Genomic DNA, 561 nt, shown 5'->3' with positions numbered 1-561 from the left:
AAATTTTCATCACTTTTATAATATATTTTTTAAAAATAACAATTTTACTTTAAATCACTTTGATAAGTCTTTAATGAAGTTTATATAAAAAATTGGTTTGGAGTAAAACTGTGAAAGTATGTTGACTTGGATTATGGATGTGTGGGGGCCACATGCAATTTGGGGATGAAAGCGGCAGGGGATATATGGTTGTGACATGACATGACATGACATGACATGATATGATGACATAGATAAACATACATAAACATGGCATGAATGACAAAAGCTTTCCCCGCGAAAATAAAAACAAACAAAATTTCGCTCTCCCCTCTCTCCTTCTTATATTTCGTGGCTTCGCATGTAAACTTGCTATATATTGCATGCAGCGTTACTACTCTCATAGCATCCCCTTGCTATCCTTATTTTCCTAACGACCTCAATAATAATAATAATTATTATTATAATAACAAAGCTAATATAATTATAATAATAATATATATAAGGTTAAATATACATGAGTTATTAATATAAATGATATTAGTAACTTAGAAATTAAAAAAATATTTGATGAACTTTTTA

This window comes from Arachis ipaensis, chromosome B07 (genome assembly GCF_000816755.2).
Source record: "Arachis ipaensis cultivar K30076 chromosome B07, Araip1.1, whole genome shotgun sequence".
Taxonomy (NCBI): Eukaryota; Viridiplantae; Streptophyta; class Magnoliopsida; order Fabales; family Fabaceae; genus Arachis; species Arachis ipaensis.
The sequence above is the reverse complement of the archived record's forward strand: the minus strand, read 5'-3'. Positions refer to the sequence as shown.